Genomic DNA, 22,198 nt, shown 5'->3' on the forward strand with positions numbered 1-22,198 from the left:
CTAAAACTACTACGGTCAATCGCATTCTCCACCACTGAGGGTGCGTCCTATACTCTATAGAAGAATCCCTCCCTCCTTTGTGCTTTCATGCATGGCTACACTCACGTATCCTTTTAGGAGATTCTTCACTTCTCTCGACCTCTGAGTCTCCTTTTAAAGGCCTGCACTTCAGTCGGAGTGAAGGCAGCACCGGACCAGGTGGACCTTCGGGAACTCGGCATCCACGGACCTCCTCTTGCTTGAGTTCTTAGTACTGGCCAACAAACGCTGTCCCGCACGGCTGAAATTCCCACACCACGGTCGATAGGCTGAGATATCTCGCTGGTGTGCCTCCAAAAATGAGTCGGGGTCGACTCGAAAAACTCTCCAAGAAATTACAGACGTAGTCAAAAAGGAGTGCACGCTGGTGCAAGAAGTAACAATGTTTTATTCAGGGCACCAAATGCAGCTGGGACAGCAAATTCAAGCAGATTGTGGAACAGAACTGCCTGAAAAGGCGCTGTCAAAGATATGCCCCTAAAGTTAGCACTTTTATACAATGCAAAGTAATTAGTATTTGTGATCATGCAACATGAAAAAATCTCCCCACACAAAGCTGATTGGCCTTCGCACGTTGAACCCTTATAGAAAAGCATACATCACATTTAATAATTGGGTCCTCAATTACATGTGACGTCACAATCCACCCCCAATTCCCACAGCACAAAGTCAGTTCATTGAAACATTTGCAACGACCAGCTGAACTTTATTCAACTGCCCTTGTCGCCTCATCCCGATTCTCATGGGAAGAGCTACCCACCATGTCACTGTCAGAGCCTTCAACCATGGACGCACTGTCACATAAATGTAGCATATCGGGAACACTCTAACCCTTTTCTCAGGCACAATGTACTACGGGCGATTTGAAACTGCTGTGGTTCTTTTTGGCACCATTAGAAAATCGCATTTTACGAGCGATTTTGAAATATAAAATGGTCATGCGTTCATAGCTTGTTGGTTGAGCCTTTGAGCTCGAAAAAAATAACAACCATTATGAACTTTTTTCAACACTAGCCTGGGATCGTGTGCTCTGCACTGAATCACCAGCCACAACGGCTTTTCCAGCATGTAAAATGCTAACACACGTTTCCTACAAAAGCAAGCTGTTAAGGCCTATTTACCGCGTTTCGTCCTATCACTACGTTTTTAGTTATACTTACCTGTGCCACTGTACAGATTAGTTTTGGTATGGGTTTTCTTTTATTATTTTGTAAGCATCTGGATGAGCCCTTTCCCCTTTTACAGTGCTACTCCCGCAGCTGAAACATGAGTTCCTTTTTACTGCGTTAAACTTGCATCTTTATTTCAGATACATCCAGGAAACACCAGTGGAAAAATGCCTCAGAAATCCAGAACAGCTAGTGCTAGCCTTTAACAAAGCCAAAAGTGTTTGACAGTCGAAATGCTGAGATTTTCAGAAAAATCAATATTGGAGATTTGGAGAAAATACTAATTCCTCCAAATGACACTTCTTAGAAGTACGGCAGTCGTAATCCTTTGTTACTGAAGTACAGCAGGATACTATAAACACAGAAGGAGGTATAACATGGAGCATGTCCAGAGTTGCAGTGTATTAGAGAGAGAGCAAAGTGACAAGACAAGAAAGCTAGAGAGCTGCACGTGGAAGTTTGCTTACTTATGCAAGTTTGTTTCGGACTATTGAATTGACCCCTTTTGTTGTTGTATTTACGTCCCCATTATAAACACTGCAAGCGACAATAGACATTAAAAAAAGCGTAGTCGTTCATATTTGGGTGGTGGGAGTAGGAGAGAAATGCTACATAAACAGAAATGCTCAGAACACGGGTCTCCGAAAAACGGCTGTGATCAACGGGAGCGATACTGAAGCGTAGACAGTGCTTTAAATGGGCAGTTACTTGCCGGCCCCAAGTCATACATGCCAACAAGTTGCCACAACTGGGAGGGAGATTTCGTAAGAAAAATCGGCAGAAGTGAATTTTCCCATTGGATTGAATTGGACTAAAACATTTTAAGAGGGAGAAAGTAAAAAGTAGCAACTTTTCTGGTCAAAAAATCGTGAGCCTCCCACCCAAATCGGAAGGGTTGGCATATAGCATCTGCACTTCCTTTTATTTGGAAGACATAGTACCACCACTTCTCAGCAGGCAGCCAATACATTTAATGGAAGAGTAGCGACACTTCTCAACATTAAGCAGATACTCTGGGAAAGCGAGTACCTGTACTTTTGAATTTCGATTTAAAGCACTGAGCGCAAGAACGCGGGCGAGGGAACGAAAGTGAAACCTATGCGCAGCTGCGGGGTTTCGTTTTAAAGGAAGGAATTATGCGACGTCGGCGCGTAGAATTTCCGAGAATAGTAGACCCAGCCCCCGCCCTTTTATGACGTTTCTGGGTCTGTCAGTCTCGTGGCTAGCTGTGCGCAGACGCGAGAGCTCGCGCTGGATTTGAAGGTATTATGTTCCGGAATAATATTGAATATTTGAAGGACTTCCTCCTCTCGTATCTTGATTGGGACAGGCCGGCGCTGTTGTTACAGTTTGCGGCCCCCCGAATCTGGAGGTCAGTGCGGGCGTACGCGATTCATTTGCTGCGCTCTTATTAATTGTCTATAAGTAGAAAGGGGTAATTGCTCATACTGAGCTGATTGGTAACGTGTGGGGGTAGCGGGGATGTAAGACACGTGTAACTTTCTGTGAAGATGGTGCGGGGCGCAGGGGTGTCTACCGCCCACCTCGCTTTCCTTCTGAAGGTTCCATTCGCCTTGAACCAACCCATTTCGGTGGCATGATACGTACATGGCACCGTGCACGTTTTGTTTGGTAGATGGTAGTTAATTTCTTTAAGTTCTGGGAATTGATTCATTATGGTGAAATCGAAGACCACAAATCTCGGAATGCAAAATAAAAACCGGGATTGGACCATCCGCTCCCTAATGGCGCAGGCATGTTGACGACCCAACAACACTTCCCCTCCCACACATCCAAAAATGCACCTCCCTTTTAGTTTAGGTTTACCCAACAGAAAACAATAATAACACCCTCATTAGTTGCAAAGAAGAACGTGCGTGTGAAAATGGGGCGCCCGGATGACTTTACCATGCTACTTGTATGCTTAATGCCAATTCGTGTCATTGAATTTAACCACGTTTAGCCCCCTAGCACTGTGATAACCGTTTTTGCCCCATTTAATGGTACTATATGTATCTTGCTTCATTGATGTGTCCACACAACACACACTGATGAAACAGATTGTGCAGTCCTAGGAGGTGCATTCATCAAAGTAAAGTTAACACTTAGTAAGAAGTGCTTTTTATTACAAACTAAATGGAGTGGCTCAACAGGGACATAAGCTGGTCTATTACATAATGAAAAGAAAAAACTCTGCCTTTTAAATATTCGTCACTTATATTAAAGCAACAGCCGTGAGAAATCTAGGATTGCAAGATCTCAGCAACCAAGGTCTGATGGTGGGGATACCTGGCTAGGACTAAGAGCATGCCCAGTGGACCAGACAGACATGATCTACGGTGTGCAATCTAGTCAGTGATGTTTAACGTTTTCTGAGAGTTTGTAAATGTAATTTGGGTTAGTGGGTGCAAGGACTTTCTCTTCACAAAGCCTTATGGTTTGGAGGCAATACACACTGTGTCTGCGTTCTGGCCCTTGCACACCCACTGGTTGTAAGGATAATGCCAAAGGAGGCAGCTGCTATACTTTGCTTCCTCTAAATGGCATCCCTGCCTAAATACTGTAGCATCTTCAGTTTGAGTGTGGGTAGGCGTAGGTTAATGCTGTCAAGGCATAAGGCAGTAGGTCGTAAGTTGCAGGGATGAAGGGCAAATAGAAGTAGCCGTCGGAGGATTCACAGGGTGGATTGAGAACTATGAGATGAATGAGTGTATTGGAACAGCGGCTGTGGGGAGGAGAATGGCAGTCGATTTTTATTCCAGGTTGTGAGCTGCTTGCGCCATGAATGTATTTGAAGAGTTTTTTTTCCGCATATGGCAGCGTCTGGCATGAATACAGACTGGGAGGGAGTTGTGGGGGGTGGTGGCAGCGTTAAGTATCTTGTGGAGGCTTGTGTAAAAATGAAGTCAGCTGAGTACCAGAGTTAGTATGGGGTTTTGGCAGAACAAAGAAAAGAAACTAGAAGAGGCTTGACCTGGGAACAATGATAGAACTACTGCAATCAATCAATCAACCAACCAAACCAAACTCTGACCCAGCTTAATAGAATGATTCCGGACTCCGCTTAAGAGAAACTTGACACCTGGCTCAAAGACGGCCTGGACTAATTGACATCTGCTAAACTCTTCAAACCCACTCCAAAGAAAAGTCCAGCAAGATGGTTCAGAGAAAAACTGAGAGAACTAAAAAAAAAAAATGCAAACTGGAATAACAATGGAGAAAATACTACAACCAATCGGACAATAACAAATCCGACTTGATAAATCAGCAGTCCTGAAAGCAAAAAGAAATTCACTACAAGAATCTACAAACCCACAAAAAGAACTATTCAAAATCGGCAAAGAAACTGAAAACCTAGCCTTGTGCAACAAATGCATTGTTCCATCACAATCCCTATGTGACAACATAACAACCCCATCTAACTAAAATAAATGATACAACGGATCATTGATGCAAGCCACCCTACCAAAAACACGGCTTCAGAACCACCAGAAACCAGCGGCCATCACCCACCACAATCATTTCTAACCTATAAGTCAAGAAACTTTGCAACAAACTTATAAAAGACACCAAACTAGCCAGATCCCCCCCCCCCCAGTGACCCAGGGCCATCTTCAAGGAACTCCTCAACCACAGAATGCCAGCCATAGACGTATTTATGCAAGTCCGACTAGACCCAGGCCTGGGGTGGCCGATTGCCAGAGGAGTGGCATTATATTGCAGTTTATTTTTAATTTACTGGTTGTCATTTTTTTAAAATCTAAAGCCAACTTTGTTTCTCCAAGTCTGGCGGATCCACAAGTACGTATGAGCTGTTAGCAGTCATTCCACCCTGACAGCTAAAGTTTTTAATGGCCAAACGTGTATATATGCTTGATATTTACAAAATGCTGCTTTTTTTTTCAAAGGGAAAAACGCAGCGTTTTAGGTATTTAGTGATTGTCATACAACCCTCACAGGCATATACCTTTGGTCATTCTTATCTTCCCAAAATGCTCTTTAATAGGCAAAACCACATTGGTTTTATTTGTACCACTTCACGTTATCTTTGGAGGTCTTTCTTATCAATACACACATGCGCTGTGTGAAGCAATCCCTTTTACATTCAAATATACAACATGCATTTTTTTAAACTGTTCAAAGAGGTTTTTTCCTTCAGAAAAGTATAGGTTAAAAATGATGCATCATTTTATAACATTAAATGCATGCCTATGCTTAAGCGAAACAGTTCTTAAAGGTGTCACTAAAATGATGTTCAGAAGCGAGCACTAATTTCCCTCCCCGACCCCTAATTTTATGTCTGTGGCCACCCAAAAGGGGCAAGCATGAAATAGATCAGAGAAGTTAAAATGGCGAAGAGTAAATCTGAATGCTCACGAGCCTCAAGAAACCTATGCAAGGATGAACAAAGCCATAAAAGGGTGAGAACAAAAGTTGTGTACCAAAGGTACACCCTGTTTCACAGCTGTAAAGGTGTCCCATAAAGATATCCATTTAGCCATCTTTACAAAAGCTGCTCAGTGCTAAGTAGGCAAATGGCATCCCTGCTGGGTTTATCATGTGTCTTTGATGGCATTCTGCTGTACGCTCAGTACTACCAGGAGAACCAACTGCAAAGTATGTTGCACAGTCCATAACTGATGTGTACAAGTAATCTGTACATGAATTATAATTTAAATACAAGGTAGGACTTTTACTGTGAAACAGTACTTCAAACGACAGCAAGACATCTATATCTATACACATCAATCTCAAAATGTTCCTATGTATTGTACAGTTCAACTCATCAGAGTTAACTAACATTTTAAATTACCCTAAACGCAAGCTGGCAAGACCTACAGCCTAAACCACACACACAAAGGTAATATTGTGCTGGAACGCCCAAGCTATTGCTCAATTTTACTTGTGGAGTGTTGGGTATTTTGAACAATTGCCCAGACAGCAATATGTACCACTTCGTTTGTTAAAAAAGGTGCCTCCGTTGTGCAGTTATGCGGCATGCTATTGCTTCCCACACATGATATGTTCAGGGTCGCTAGTACTCCACAATGCACAGCCGAAGAGTCCAAGAACTTTCTCTTTCTTTACTCTACTGAGGTGTTAATGCCCCGGCAGAGTTTACAAATTTCACTACGCCATATTTAAACTGCGTTCCAGCCCAAGGAATTGGAGGTACACCGACTGCTTGCCTTTTTTCCATTTCGCCCTGGCTAACACCAAAGCTGTAACCATGAGAAGGGGGTTGTTTTATTTATTAATTTTTTTTTTTTTTTTTTTAGTCGACAATTTTATACGATGTTCCTGTACCACTTGCATTTATTTCATATGTAAACTTTATCATTTGACAAGACCGGATGTTGACATTTAGTTACGTTGCATTAATATTACAGACCAGTCTAAGTGTTTCTGATGGAGTGAAAGCAGGCAATTTGTGAGAGATACCAGATATTAGCATTGAAGCCAAAATTCCTCGTTCCAACCCTCTCACTTTTATCCAGTTGGGAGACAGCTTATGTTCTTATCGCTTGCTCTAAAATATTGTTTTCGGACCTAACCGAAAGTAGACAATTCGCTGTAACAATTGCCTCTAGTGCACTCAACTGCAGAACACACTGCCTTCTCCAAATCTTGGGCAGCAGAGATCTGAAAACACTCGTTCAACTAACATAACATAGAAGATTATGTTTCAGATGAAAATCTCAGTAAAATAAATGTGTAATGCGTGTTTTATGTGCATTTGCCATTTAAAAAAGACTAATTCCGATAATGTCGAATAAGGGGGGTGCCCTCCCCTTGATCGACATTATGGGAATTCTGGGGTTGCAGGGGTGTCCCCTGCTTCCATAAAAAGGAGGGGGGTGGGGGAAGAAAGTTTAAAAACAAAAAAACAATGGGGAGGCGGAACTCGCGTTGTAGCGAAGGAGCCACAGGGAAGAGTGTCGGGTAAGTGCGCCGCCGCAGGTAAGATTTAGGGGTAGTGGTTGGAGGGTAGGTGGAATAGCGGGCACGGGTGATCTGTGATCGTTGCATGCTGTACATTTTAAATTCGTGATTTTCGGTGACCCAATCACGTCAATCCAGAAGATTACAGGCTTGAATTAATAGAGCAGAAGCAATACGTTTCTGATTCCTGCAACCTTAAAACATCCTTATAATGTTATGGAGCCAAAATGGGTGTGAAGGGGTGTAGTTTGCATAACAGTTTTGTAAAGGTGCAGAGTCTGGCAGAGGCGGAGTAAAGTTGTGAGGGGGGGCACATGCTCTTATTTGGGCTTAGGGCAGCAGAAAGCCTAAATACGCCACTGACACCAGCCTTGTATGTCCAACTACTAAAGAACTTATCCCTAAACACAGGAATAGGACCGAAAATGTTCAAATCGGCATACATCAAACCCCTCCTAAAAAAACGAAACTGGAGATGCAGAAGACCCTGCCAAATGTACCTTACCCAGCCAAAATCCTTGAGAACCACATGTAGAAAGCCAACACTTCCCCAGACACATGAGAGGAACCGAACCCGCACTTCTCTCCATGTGGGATGACTTGAAAATAAACACAGAGAACAGCACCCAATCGTCCCTCTTACTACTAGACATATCAGCCGCCTTCAACACATAAGACATACAACACTTATACAGAGACTGGTGGAATGTGCCATAAATAAACCCTGCACTAGAATGGCTGAATCTTTCCTCACTAACCGTACAGAAAGAACACACTTACCGCCATTTTACATATAAACCTATACATATCTCCGCGCTCCTTCAACATCTGCATGTCCCCCCCCCCCCTAATGAAACTCCATTCAAATCCATGGACTGACCGCCTACAACTATGCAGAATAACACCTCTTCAAGATAACCTCTGCCCAAGACCCAAATGCCGCCTTCAACAAATGCCTCACCGACATAAACCTGGATGCAAGCAACAATCTCAAACTAAGTCCGACCAAAACAGAAATAATGGCCTGCCCTCCAGAAGACAGTATGACACAGAAGTACCTGAGCTGGCCACCATGCACAGGAAACCAACCAGAGACATCACCAGTGAACTTAAAAAAAATAATAAAAAAAAAACTGGGAATCCTCATGGATCATGGACAGCATACTTTCTCTAGCACCATGAGTCCACACAATAGCAAAAAAATGCTTCCACCTCCTGCGACAAATGAGGGCTACTTCCCTACCTCAACTTCCCACACAGAACCCTTGCAATCATCAAATTCGTACTATCGAGACTAGACTACGCAAACCGCCTCTAACTACTCCTGATACTAAATAGAAGAGACCACATCACGCCATCCCAGAAAGTGTACACTGGCTACCAGTAAAAATGCATTAATTTGAAAGCTCTCTGCACCGCCCACAAATCGCTACACGGACAAGGAGCTTAATTTCTCCAGGCAACGCTTCACAGACAAGGAGCTGAATTTCTCCAAGCTAAAGTCAATTGCTACCAACCAGGAAGAAACCTAAGATTGAGCAACGACTTCCAAATAACAAAGTAACACTATGAGAATTGGAATTTCTGTGGAACCGCATTCTCGTATTTGGTAACCAAACTATGGAACTTGGTACCAAGGAAATGACGGAAGACCACGTAACTTTCAGAAAACTACTGAAAACCTGGCTATTCAACTGACTTGTACAAGCATAAAAGCGTGCGCCCCCACAAACCATAATCTGGATCCAAAGCAGACATGGGACAGCACTGATAGAAGATCCAATAACAAAACAACCATGGACCATGAACCAAACAGAAGCCAACTAACTGCACCCTCCTCTTTTCCTCATCCACATACTCCCACGCACTAGACACACACCTAAAAGGGCCAGCAAAACTACACACAAATGCACAAACCACACACCGACAGCCAACCATGCCACATGACAAAAAATAGCTACAAACAAAAACAACCCTGACACTGGATGCCACCCCTCGGGACACAAGCCCAGTGCACACAAGGCACACCTAGAAAGCTGACACACCCATGTTAGGAAATATTACTCTCTAGGCAACTTTTCCTCCATGTTTTATGGCCCCCACACTTGTTTCTTTAGTTTTACTCTTATGTCCTAACTTTTTACAGTGTAGTGAAGCATTTAGCTTCACTTGACTGGCCTTTTGCTCATCCGTTATTGGGAAACGGACTGGTCCTTCAGACTCGGGACTAGGAAACTGTTTCTCTTTTGTCATTCTTTTGGGTAACATTTTCATATTGCACCCAACATGAATCACCTTGGACTTGGACCAAAGGGATTTTTGGTTACTTTTAAATGTGCCTAAAGACTAGCTGGGGGCAGCAGTTAGATTTAAAAAAAAAAAAAAAGTTTGCTCTATTTTTGGTTAGCTCATTCACATTTTGTCCTTTGGCTTCCTTCCTTCCTAAGTCAGCCAATTCCTTTTTATGGTCATGCACTTGCCCGGGAAGGCTCCAGTTTTCGCAGGCTAGTGGATGATGGGTTTATGGGCTCAGGAAGTGTGCCGGGACTGTCTGGTCCCAATTCACATACTGGCACCAGTGTGTTTACAGTGCATGCACTGGTCAGCCCCCAGTAGTCGCTGATTGGACCACTGCTGGTGTGCTTGAGTGGTGCAGATCTTGCTATTGGAGGGTTGAGTTTGATCAGTCGCCTGAAGTTAGGATAAGTGGAGCCCTGCAGCCATTCCAGCAGATCAGAAGAGGAGCCAAGTATCCTGTGTAGCTGTGCGGATACCGTGAGACACCAGGATGAATCCTGAAGAGGCCTTGCAACCATTCTTGCTGCTGTCCCGGTGAAGCCCTGCTGGGCTACCTGATTTCAAAAGACCCTTGCTGGTGCTTTGATGGACTGGGGGGACCAACCAGTCTTGCCGCCTTCTCACAATCCTGTAGTTTGGAGCATTCGGAAGTGTCCCTGGACCACCCACTGGACTGACCAGCTCTTTTGGGTTACGGTGCTAGAAGCATTGCTGTTCGCGTTTTGGCCCGGAACTTCAATGGTCCCCAGCTACAACTTGTCCTATTGATAAGTTTCAGCGTACCAGCATTGACCGGTCCTGTTCTGGAAGGCATTTTTTGTTCGCGACTGCTGAGACGCCTGCTGCCGCCTGTGCTGTGACTCTCACTGGAACCGGTGAACCCCCGCCTGAGAGTATCTTGAAGAGCACTGCATTGGTGCCGGCTGCATTTCTCCACTAGACAGGGTTGCACTCAGCTCCTGGATCTGACTGTAACATCACTTGCACCCGGGCATCTGCAACTAGATCCAACGGTGAGAAAACCTACCCCCCATTCAACTTGCCAAGTCCTTTGGGAAAATCAGGTAAGGGCGGTGAGTACTCTCAATACTTGGTACCCCAGCACCTCCATTATAACATTTGTGAAGAACTTTATTCAATTCCATTGCTTTTTAAACATCTGCTGAGAAACGTGCTCTAAATCCTTTTGAAGGACTTCTGCATCAATCTTGACACGAATATTTCCTAACTTTATTCCCATTTTAAAGGTACTTTAAACTTTTGGGACCCATTCAACAAAACACTTTTTAAAAATTATTTCTTTTTATTAAGTGCATATGGTTGAGTGCAATCAACCTTTTACACTATGCTCTACAAGATAATAGATAAATACATAATTTGACATTCATGTACAATCATAATTTTGGAAACCATACATAATGTCAGCATGTTATATTTATAATGTATCCTAGTCATGGTTACTCCATCTGCAAATTCTAAATCGTCAACATTTTACAATGCAATCAAAACAGTAAAAAGTATACTATGCATATAGATATAAAAGGACCATAAATGACTCGGACAATGGGCGGTTTAAGCCCTGTACTATAACAAACTTTCCTAGTGATTTCATCTTTCGTAACTAAATTGTACACTTAGATCAAAAATAGGCTATATTGAAGCGTCGGATGGTGATTTCGTAAAACTTGAATTTTACCCTTTGCCAAATATAATATGCCGCTGACGTCACCACCAAAGATTCTGCGCCATATAGCATGGACCAAAACTGATCCGACCCAAGTAGTTCAAATTTGTCATACCGTTTCAGGTATAAGTGACCAAGAGCGGAGCATTGAGTAAGGATATGTCTACAGGTTCCCACCTGTTCGCTACATAGGCAACACAGGTGCATATCCCTAGGGATGTCCTTGCAGGCCACAGTATTTGCAAAAACTGGTAAAATATCAAAATGTGCATAGATTATAAAACGAATCAATGCAGGTAGCCGAAGCTTTACCAGATAACTGCGAGGTACATCCATGAACATACCCTGTTGGGAATAAATGATGTACTTACATAATGTAGCTAAGTGTGCAAGAGACGGTTTTCTGTTTTGCGCTTTGGTTTTCATTGACCGTCTACTTATTAAAAGAGGAACATCGGTCGCAACCACATGGCAAGCCAATTGCTAAGCAATGTGCCTTTACTAATTTCTCCATTTCTTTATACCATGAACTACATGTGAATCGCCTTGAATGTTCTATTGTATGAGCTAGTTAAAGTATCGGGGACAGGAGGTGCATGTTTATTCTTAACCCAGAATCTACAGACAGCCTTTTTTTCCAAAGGGAGGTCAGTGATTGGAGACCAAGTTCCAGTCTAATTGCCTCAACTTGGAACGATCTAGTAAGAGAAAGCAAGGACTGAATGATTCTTGCTTCTAGTTTAACCAACCACACAACCGCCATTTCAGGCAAAGTATTGAATGTTTAGAGGACAGTCGGTATAATGGAAGTCCTGTATGCTTTTATCTTTGCTTCCACTGAGTTCCCACCATGTTTATCAATCCCTTTTCTTAAGGCAAGCCATTTCAGCCAAGCCTTACTAGCTCTAGTTTCTGCATAATGGACGTATGATGGCGAGGCCTTTATATAGATCCCCAAATACTTATAGATGTTTGTTTGTTCTAATCTGACGCCACCCATTTTCGATTGTAAGGTCGTAGATCAGTGAGGTTTTTCCCAATGCTCATGATTTTAGTTTTTGCCAAGTTAACCTATAGGCCATTAGGCTGACCATAATCCTATAAAGCATTCAGCTATCATTGCAATCCCACTGGGGTTCTATATAATGACCGTATCTTCCGTGTATGTTAGGCAGGAAATATATACATTTCCATAGTGGGGAGGATAATTAACAGTCTCTAAAGCCTGAAAACAATTTGCAACAAATAAATTAAAAAGTGCAGGGGCGAGGACGCAGCCTTGCTTAAGTCTAATATTAAAAGGCTGAGCACATTCCCTCCTGGGATAGTGTTATGCGCGCAAAAGTATCAATTATAATTTTATAAAATGTAACATAGTGATCAATACCCCCACAATGTCAATTTCTCCCACAGTTTAGTGCGCATAACAGTATCAACTGCGGAACTGTTCCTGGGTTTGCGTAGGTATCGGCAATAAAAAGTGCCCAAATGGAGTGAATGGTGCCAGGTCCCTTTCTAAAGCCTGTCTGATGGTGTTGCAGTAGTTCCTCGACAGTGCCCCATTCTGTCAACATGCTTAACAAGAGATTAGCAAAGAATTTTGCGCCCCAAACTTGCATCGCAAGTAAACGATAATTGTCAGGCAGTGTTTGGGGGGGGGGCCCTCTTGTAGATGGGTACTCATTAGGGATGTCACGGTATTAGTTTTATGGCGGTACGATAACCTTCTTGCCGAATGACGGTTTATCATGGTTATCGCGGTATAGCAGGTGGAGTTAACTAATCTTAACAAATATTTTCTTAAAAGGTCATAAATTGTCAGATTTATCATCACAAACAAAACCAGGCACCCAGGGCCAGAATTGGGCTTTTCAACATACTTTCCACTGAAATGCCACCCCTTGCTTCCACCAAACAACACCAACACATGGGTGGAGAGGAGAAGGGGGGGAGGAGCCCTGCTGCGACTGGCAAAGCAAACTTAATAGCTTTTCTTAAGTGGTCATTTAGGCTTTTAGCTCCCCCACTGGCTACTGGTGAAGATGAACATGTTGCCATCTTGATAATCTGCATGCCACAGATCAATGGAGGCTGATTGTAGTATGCGCTTGTGTGCATACGCATACACACCCACGCACATGCACTCTCTTTACGTTACAGCCTTTAGTTTACTTGCGGGCCAAAAGGTGTTCAGTAATCACAAACATGTTACCCTTTGGTATGGCAGCAGGTAATACCCGCAGAGATAAGTGAATTTTGCGGTGTGACTTATTATATGTAAATTCAATGATAGAACCAGGGAAATCCCGCATTGTCATATGTTTAGAAAACATTATCCATTATAAATATATAAACCCCAAAGCCGCCAACCCAAAGTAAATCCTTTTCCTTCTTGGCACTGTATTTATTCTTTCTATTGCTAACATATTGATTTTGTGTCAGGCACGTGTGGTTTACGGAATGGAATTAAAAACTGCTCCAACTGAAACTACTTGTACCAAGAACTTATTTTTACATTGCCTTTTTTGCATTTGAAGTTCTTTAACTTACTATTAAGTCAATGCTTTTTAGTTAACTTACGAATACCCAGGCAGGATTTTCCAGCTGTAGCAAGGTAGCATTTTGAAACTTGTCTCTGCACATATTTAGCTGATCCTCCATGAATCTAAGGCGGCTGCAGAATTGGTCTTTCATGGCGCTCGTTCGTTGATCGCCTTGAATGAAAGAGTGATTAGTGGAAGTGTTATAATGCACCTTTTGAGCAATGAGCTTGCTGCTCAGTCACAGGTCATCGCTTTGAAAATTGGCCTCAACTTGCATTTTTTTGGAACCACATGGCATGGGCATCATGACCCCTCGCTGCGACAAAAAGTTTGTTTTGACAACTCTTTATCCCATTAAAGGGTGAAAAGTTACTCATGTGCGGTCTGAAAGCTCATGTCATTGTGTTTCTTTTGTCAAAATGTCATAGCCAATACAGACACACCGAAAGGTTGCATAGTGATCTAATCACTATAGCTTGTTTACGATCTGCCTGGTGTATTATGAAGGTCTGATGTCGGAGTCACCACTGACCATATAATCCTAAAGGGACAGCGTTCAGTGGGCGCTGTTGATTTCTTTCTTGATTCTTGCAATACATGTTCATTTACCTTCTTAAAGATAGTGGCAAAAAAAACCTTTGAAAATGACAAAGTTCAAATAAATATCGGCACAAATATGGCCTAGACCACCACCTCACCAGAGCCCCATCATTACTGTTTTCCCAGGTCTGAGTGCATTAGGACCCTTGTGTTGCGAGTTCAGAGGGAGGAATGCTTTCATGGGTGGTGTCACAAATTGAGAATAGACCTAAGAAATATTTCACCCCCATTGCTCTGGATACTTCAAATTGAATGTAGAATCTGTCCTGCCTGCTTGAGAAGGCAGGTAGGTGAAGGATCAAGCGAAGCAACAACTCTAGTGCCAATGTGTACATCTAAACAGAGGACAGGGGGAGGGGGCAGTTTATTTACTATCAGAAAGCACTGATAGGCCCAGTGGTCACACAGTCTACAGAAGGGTCAGACTGGGGCATCAAATTGTCTCGGGCACCAACATAAAAGTGGCCCACAGTTGCAAATGGGAATTCATTCCTTTTGGAACACTTTTTGAATAGTACCCAATGGGGAGATTTTTGATAAAATGTGATGCAAATTGTACAGTTAAAAGAATATTTATTCACCAACAGTGGTCAAAACTATTAGCCGCATAGTGAAGTCACTCATCAAACTGGCCCACTTTGGCCAAAAAAGTGCCCCACTTTGACCCAAAAAACTGGCCCACACAAGCATTTCACGTTTTGGTTCGGCCATGGGCCTATTGCCCTAAAGGCCAGTCCATGCCTGGTCTACAGAGCTAAAGTTGTTTGTGGACATGCATCAGAAGGGCATTCAGTTCATTCCCCCTTTCAATTCTGGGATGTGTAGTTCCCCATCTTTCAAATTGGTGGGAAAACTACAAATCCCAGAATTCGAAGTTAAAACAGAACTGGATGGCTATCCGTTCCATGACCATGAGAAACTTAAGTTCCTTGAATCTAAACCTGGGGGAGAGTAATTCGATATGCATGACTTCACTGGCCGTCCTTTTATTTACAATTTACACAGCCAGAGCAAGAGCTGTTCCAATGTGTGTTTGCTCAGTGCAGTAGGACCTTAACTTACTGAACTAATGGACGATGATGCCGATCCAGGCTGAATCGATACATTTCTGCTCCTGCTGGCTGAGTAGTTGCTAAGAAAAGTGCTCCTGGCTCCACTGTTTTGCAAGTCACTGAACATTTTATTACATTTGTTTACATATGAACAAAAGGAAAAATAAAATTATCACTTTCAGTTCAGGCCCTCGGCTCACCCTTGTGATGTCCCTGTGGTCTTGCTAATTGCAAATTGAAAATCGGGACAATCGCCATAGAAGATCTGACCTGTAGCGTCTTGTTTCCCTGAACAAGAGTTAAGCAAAGATAAGTCAAACCCATTTAAATCCAGACTGCAATCCACATTAAAATCCCGAGTGAGGATTACTCACCCTTTAGAATTCCGTTTAGCCGTGGTGGAATTGACTGTAGTAAATGTTACCGCAAACCCAATTTTGCTGCGGTGAAAATCAACAAATCCATGGCTGACCTCCCCCCACTTACCTTTCAGTGTCCGCTTTCATTCTGACCCTGCGGCGTCGGTTCTGTCCCTGCAACACTTCCAATGTCCCGGAAGTGGGCGACACTTCCGCAACCCTCGTTCCTCTTTTTCGCTATAATGGAACCGTATGGCCTAGTTGACCGATTTGGTTGTACGATCATTTCATACAGCCTAAATTCGCTCAACTAGGCCATACGGTAAAATCTTTAAGGTCAAATTGGCCAATTCCATATAGCCCATAATCATAAAGTATAATTTCCGCTGTCATACCACACCGACCGCCTCCCCAACGCCAGGGGAATCGTAAAGAGTGACTACCAGCGAGCCCCCTGATCAAATGGGAATCTAGTTACAGAGGTGACAACGTTTGTGTGTTCTCGAAAGCCCTCCAATGGGGACAGAGAATGCTCACTTTTTGCAGCAATACATAAACCTCCTTTAGGGCGGCCTGCCAATGGCGGCGCGGACAGGTTGCAAATGAGTGAGTAGCCATCCATAGTGAATGGAGTAATTAAGTTTCCTGGAGGAGGAAAAGGTGTGCATTCATTAACTTCACCTAACCCATTAGGAAGGAATGATGTCCCCATGAATTCCACGAAAGACATCAAAAATACTAATTTCTGTTTCTGTCAATTATGTGGATTGAGTGCGTAAGGCAACTGGACTATCATCCTAGCTTGTACCATTTGACTGCTGTACCTATTGGAATGGTCGTGGACATTTTTTATTTGGGTAAGCCACGTCCTTGTCCTGTGAATTGTAATGTACATTTTTTAATACAATTGCCTAATTACTTACCTTTTTCCTTGCATATATTGGGGTTATTTTATATGCATTGTATTGACTGACTATATATATATATATTCAGCGAAAAAACTTTGTTAAAGGGACGTTATGGGTAAATTGCGCTACTAAAAACCTATGCAATTTCAGTGAAAAATCTTTGTTGGGACGTTATGGTTGAAAAATCTTTGTTGGGACGTTATGGTTCCAAGTAAAACCGAAAAACCCTTGAAATTCGCCAGTTATGGTAAGCTAAGCAACCATAACTCGCGCCACCACCGTGCACTGCTAAGCCTAACACCCAGGACATCAAAGATGACATGGGGGGCAACAAGTGGGAGACACGGGGCATGAGCGGGGGGCAACAAGTGGGAGACACGGGCATGAGCGGGGGGTGGGGAGGGAACAGGAGGGTGACACGGGGCATGAGCAGGGGGTGGGGGGTAACAAGAGAGACATGGGCATGAGCAGGGGGTGGGGGGAACACGAGGGAGACACGGGGCATGAGCGAGGGGTGGGGGGTAACAAGAGAGACATGGGCATGAGCAGGGGGTGGGGGGAACACGAGGGAGACACGGGGCATGAGCGGGGGGTGGGGGGTAACGGAGACACGGGGCATGAGCGGGGGTGCGGGGCAACAACAGGGAGACATGGGGCATGAGCGGGGGTGGAGGGCAACAGGAGGGAGACACGGGGCATGAGCGGGGGGGTGGGGAGAACATGAGGGAGACACGGGGCATGAGCGGGGGGGGGTGGGGGCAACAAGAGGGAGACACGGGGCATGTGCGGGTGGTGGGGGGCAACAAGTGGGAGACACGGGGCATGAGCGGGGGGTTGGGGGGGAACACGAGGGAGACACTGGGCATGAGCGGGGGTTTGGGGGGGAACACGAGGGAGACACAGGGCATGACCCGGGGGTGGGGGGAACACGAGGGAGACACTGGGCATGAGCGGGGGGGTGGGGGGAAACAAGAGAGAAACGGGCATGAGCGGGGGATGGGGGGTACAGGAGGGAGACACGGGTAATGAGCGGGGGTGGGGGCAACGGGATATCCGGTCCTCCGCAGGCCACCGTGTACCGATGGCGTGTCTCCTGCAAGTCTGCAGCAGCCTGGGATGTTCAGGAAGTGTAATCCACATGAACCTCACACAGCCCCATTGGAGTCCCCTCTGTCCTCTGATTTTATCGCATCAGAATTTTCGCTTATTACGTTGTGATAATCACTTGTGAAGTCTGAAGTCAACGCAGAGCTTGCCACAGATGCCAATATACTAACAATAAACTAAGATTGCGGGCGTCTCTGAAAATAAGACGCACTGCACGATTTACTGCAGCCAATGGGACAGCACATCAGATGTCCGTGGACATCGCGCAAGTCGCTTGCCCAATCCCCGTCCTGTCCGTGGAGCGAACAGGGAAGTGTGTCCGCGAAGCGGAGACAGATATCACATTTTTTTCACTAACATTTTTGTCTTTTTAAAAAAAACTACTGGACGGATTTACACCAATTTTTTTTTAAAAAGCACGCTTCGGGACCAAGCCGCTGCTTCTGCTGCAAATTTGGTGTAAATCCGTCCAGCGGTTTGGGCTGTAGGTGTGAGCAAAGTTTTTTTTCCCATCATGTCTATGGGAAAAGGGAAAAGTTTTGGGACCCCCCCTATAACTTTGCCCCCCCTGGACCAATCCTCACCAAACTTTGCAGAGTGGGCCATATTCCTTTTTTGCAAAGTTTGGTGAGGATTCGTCCAGGGGGAGCGAAGTTATAAGCCGCCCAAAAAGTGCTCTTCCTATGGAAACAGCAACTTAACCATAACTATATTGCAAAAAATGTATATGGCCCACTCTGAATATTTTTTCAAAGTTTGGTGAGGTTTGGTCAAGGGGGGGGGCAAAGTTATAATTTTTTTTCCCATAGACCTAATGGGAATATATTCCCGTCGCGCCTACAGCCCAAACCGCTGGACGGATTTCCACCAAATGTGCGGCAGGAGCAGCATTGCACTTGTCAAACTCAAAAAAACAATCTTGGGGGATGTGGGGGGGATGAGGATTGGATTGGATATGGCCATAAAAAGCCAAAAAAAGGGTCATTTCACCCCCCCCCCCCCATCTCCCTGATAGTCTGCAAACACGCCAGATGTCCTGGGGCAGTCCTGTGGTGTTCGCGGACACTTGATGGCCTAGGACATCTGTACCCATTTCTGCATTAGTGTTGGGGGGGAAAAAGCAGTTTTTGGATGGCTTATAACGTTTGCGCCACTCAATGAAACTGCATGTCATTTTGCAAGTTTTGTGGGATTCTGTCAAGGGGGGGGCAAAATTAGAGGGGGGGTCCCAAAATATTGTAAAGGCAAATAAATGTGGTGTCATTTGACGAATCTGCACAACATTTGGCGATTGGATCTAGATATAAATGGTTTTCTAAAGTTTGGGATTTTCTCAAGAGGGGGCAAAATTAGAGGGGGGGGGGTCTCAACATTTTTAAATGGCTTATAACCTTGTTGCTATTTGACGAATGTGGACAAAGGTTTTGAGAGAGATTATAGACCCAACCTTCAATGTTTGTGAAAAGACTGACTGGATTTTGTCAAGTCGGGGCTAAATTATATGACTATTGTATGTATATACATTTTGATACTTTAAGAAAAAAACATGGGCGGATTTCAAGCAAACTCGTGAGGAGCACTGGCAAGGACATTAAAACATGGTTTTGCAAATGTGCCAGAGTTTTATTTTTTGACAAGTGTCATAATGTAGGTACAAAAAATAGTCATATACCTTTTGGTGACGGAGGTATCGCCTGTGGCCATGGGCAGTAGCCAGATTGTCTGGGTCGTGGCATAAGGTCATGACGCGGACAATCTGGCTACTAGTCATGACCGCTGGGGATGAAAAATGGTGTTAAAGTGGCTATGTCTACCTGGGACCGGCTATGTGGTAAAGTTATTCGAAGGTAGGATAGGTTTGAAAGGGGGAAAAAGTGCTTGTGGTAATATGTTCATGGGGTTTTGCAGGCTGCCATGGCAAAGGAAGAGGAGCTGTGCATGGAGCCCCGCCTTCTCTTTCCATGTTGGCTGCCTTGTATAAGGATGTTCCTTCCTACAGCTGGATGCCGCAGGATAATCCTTCCTTTTTACAGCGGGATGTCACAGGCGTCCCGCCATAGGAAGAAAAATCTGTTTTAGCACCCTGGGTTCCCGCTTTGGGAACCAGGGGTGCTAATGGCCTTTATCCCCCATTTCAGGGGCTGCAATAGATAATAGTCCGTAGCCCTCCCTATTTATTTATAACTCGCCAAAGCCCGCAGACATCGGGCTGTGTGGTTACAGTATTTGGTGAAGAAGATGAGGTGGAGGAAGACCGCTTACTACTTGCTGAGAAAGGAACAACCTTTTTGAGAGTATTGCAGTCATTGGATTTGGTGTGGCGGTGCATGGAGGAGGTCCCGTAGGATTACTGTACAGGTAGTCTGTGACGGAGTACAAAATTGCACTTGGTGCATTTCACTTTGGTAGCCTTAGCCTTTGGTACACTCCCAACAGTATCAAAGAACTGGCACACCCATGATTTGATCTTGGTGCTAGAGGCAGGTACTTCCTCTACCTCACCTTCTTGGTCCTCTTCGTGTCTTTGAAAATACTGCACTTTTTTTTTTTTTGTTGTGAAGGTCCTCCAGCTGGTGGTGGTGGTGGCTCTTGGGAAGGAGGGATGGCAATAACTGATTACATTTTTAAGACAAATAGCAGTTTTGATATTCTTCCAAGTACGTACTGTGTAGTAGATTGGTAATGGATAATGAGTATGAAAAGGTGTAGGAGGTGTGCAATGGAAATTTTAAAGTTGAAAGTTCCTAGATCAGTAGAAAATGAAGTTCCGAACTGTCTTCGAAACACAGATCCGATCGCGAAGTGCAGACGCCTTCACAAACACGTCACCATGCCACGCGCAAGCGCATGGTCACGTGCCACTGTCCAGAAGGTCTGCGATTAAGTCAGATGTTCCTGGACATCTACGGATGCAACATTATTTCGAAAAGTTGCAAAAAGTGTAGAGACGTGTTAGAAATGATGCTACAAGGTGGGAAATCCAGAGTGTTAAGGCGAAACTTTGTAAATTGGACAAAAATATTGCTTATTGGCTATGTATGATATTAGTAAGTTGTAAGAAAATAGCATGCACTAACCTCTGAAATTCAATCGAAAAACATTATGGTTATAGGTAAAACTGAAAAACCTCAAAAAATCGCCAGTTATGGTAAACTATGTTGGCTTGAGAAATTTAATAACTCCTTTATCTTCATAGTGGGCAATATTTTGTTTTAAACTTGGTCTCCATATATTGAACACATTTAACATTTATTCAAAAGCAATTATTGCACATTTTATACTCAAGCATTTTTTCCCCGACTTCTTAATTTGGCCTTACGGATTGTACTCTTTCCTTATCTTAATTGCCCACTTTACCACATCCATTGTACAGATATTATTAGTTCGTTTTTCAACATAAAATATATCTTTACATATATCTAGTATCAACTCTACGATACTGTTTTTTTAACCTTTGTAGCATAATGCTACTATATGGGGACCAAGTTAAAAACAAAATATTGCCCAGTATGAAGATAAAGGTGTTATTAATTTCTCAAGCCAATACGTATGTGATGTTTTGATGTTGAAATATCAGTAAAATAGTCTTTCCTCACCTACGTCGCCAAATCACTAATAGTCCACAGAATACGCAAACATAGGCTTGAATTGTTCATAATCCTAGTCCTCTTTCTATAACCATCATTCTCACGTAAAAAAGTTTGACAAGAAGTTACCTAATTCTATAAATATTAATGACACAGTGCATACAACATTTGCACTGTTATTAGTGTAATTGATTGCAGAGATACATTCATGGACAGACCAAGATTGAAAAGCGGACAACGCAGTCCACTTTCTATTGCCATGAACACAAAGGCAGAGAAAGCCCTTTAAGAAGCAGCACCAAGAAGCACGTTTCTAGTCAATTAACGGTTCGTTTTCCGTGTATATGGGTGAGAAGTGGTCCCAGACACATCGGACACGAAACCGGCATCAGAGAAGAACGCGAGGTAAGGAAAACTGTATATCTGAGTGCCACGAGGGAAGAGGCGTGTCCCCAGTACCGGCAGCATGTTTATTTACATTTGGAAAGCACAATGTAACGATCTGTGCCGCATATTACGCAATTGTGGTAAAGGAGAAAATATGCTCCTGATTCTCAACATAACAAAGCGGCACATAATTGTGTGGCTGCGAGATACAAAATAAAGCTATATAAAGCTAGCAGAATATGATATCAGTGTGGGCTGTAAGAAGTCATTTATTTAAACGAATATGGATAAAGCATATATCTGCAATACGATTAGAAACTATATGAGGCTACTTGTGGCCATTTGAAAAAGAAATAGAAAATTGACAACTAAAAACACCAAAAGTTATAGCCATCTCCAATTATTATCTATAGGAGTCTAAAAGAGAAAATAGAAGATACACCGGACTACAATTGCCAACTGACTGCGTGTCTAAGGTATGTTAATAAATAATACCCTAGTAAGCGAAGTGTTTATTTTTAA

General features: G+C 43.6%; 1 protein-coding gene across 6 annotated transcripts in view; it reads left to right on the plus strand.

Annotated features, from left to right (window-relative positions):
* Nucleotides 1–2,416: 2,416 nt before the first annotated feature.
* Nucleotides 2,417–22,198, plus strand: part of LOC138569353 (uncharacterized) — a 1,814,236-nt gene continuing 1,794,454 nt past the window's right edge. For 2 of the 6 annotated variants that reach the window (XM_069647263.1, XM_069647264.1), the window contains exons 1-2: nt 2,478–2,580; nt 22,090–22,152. The gene's annotated coding sequence lies outside the window, so the exon portion shown is untranslated. Of the gene's footprint in view, nt 2,581–22,089; nt 22,153–22,198 lie in introns of all 6 variants that reach the window. The other 4 variants (XM_069647261.1, XM_069647266.1, XM_069647265.1 and 1 more) reach the window with 3 other exon arrangements.

Source organism: Ambystoma mexicanum, chromosome 2q (assembly GCF_040938575.1).
Source record: "Ambystoma mexicanum isolate Mex_15411 chromosome 2q, UKY_AmexF1_1, whole genome shotgun sequence".
In the NCBI taxonomy this organism is placed as follows: Eukaryota; Metazoa; Chordata; class Amphibia; order Caudata; family Ambystomatidae; genus Ambystoma; species Ambystoma mexicanum.